The sequence below is a fragment of the Lissotriton helveticus genome, chromosome 4_2, assembly GCF_964261635.1.
Source record: "Lissotriton helveticus chromosome 4_2, aLisHel1.1, whole genome shotgun sequence".
Taxonomy (NCBI): domain Eukaryota; kingdom Metazoa; phylum Chordata; class Amphibia; order Caudata; family Salamandridae; genus Lissotriton; species Lissotriton helveticus.
In genome coordinates this window covers 151,971,763-151,972,494 of record NC_136064.1, presented here as the reverse complement: position 1 = coordinate 151,972,494, position 732 = coordinate 151,971,763, and positions in this window count along the sequence as shown.

Here is a 732-nt window from a genome sequence, read left to right as displayed (position 1 = left end):
CTAAAAAACAAAACAAAAGGGGCGCGGCTTTCACAAGCGCGGCATTCATGCTCCATTACTGCTAACAGTCACAGTACTTGCTTTGGCACCTTCTGACAGGGGCGTCTCCAAACAACAAGGTGCGCCGCATTCACGGCCCTTGCCATTCAGCTGGCTTTACTGCTATATGGTGCGGAGAACATTTTCAACTAAAACAAAGCTTTACAAGAATCCTTTGTGTGCGTCTGCCTTATGCAAAAAATTCTCATGCCTTAACAGATTGCTCCACGGCTCCGGCGGAGGCAGAAGCGAGGCAGCGTACCAGACGATATAACACAGTTTACGATTTAAATTTAGTCCGGGGCTCAGGCGGGGCCTCAAAGCAGTCAGACTACCAGCGTGAATCACACACGCCCAGCCCTCGCAAGCACGCTGTCATGCAGGGCGCTGTCAGTGTACACAGATTAACGTCAAATACAAAGCGCAAGGGGATTCTATAACCAAGCCACTCCACAACACCCACAAGCTGCAAAGGTTAACGCTGAGGACGCAGAGATCACAAAGGCTCTTCAAATACGGTACAGCTAAGGAGGCACATATCAAGAACGCTCTTACTAACAGTGCATGCAGAAGCGGACAAAGAAATTCCAAAAATATTACAAACTGACGTTAGCCTATATGAACAGGTAAAAGACGACGTGCAAGATCAATGGTAAACTGGCAATGTGCAAAATCAATTTATTCTACGTCCAC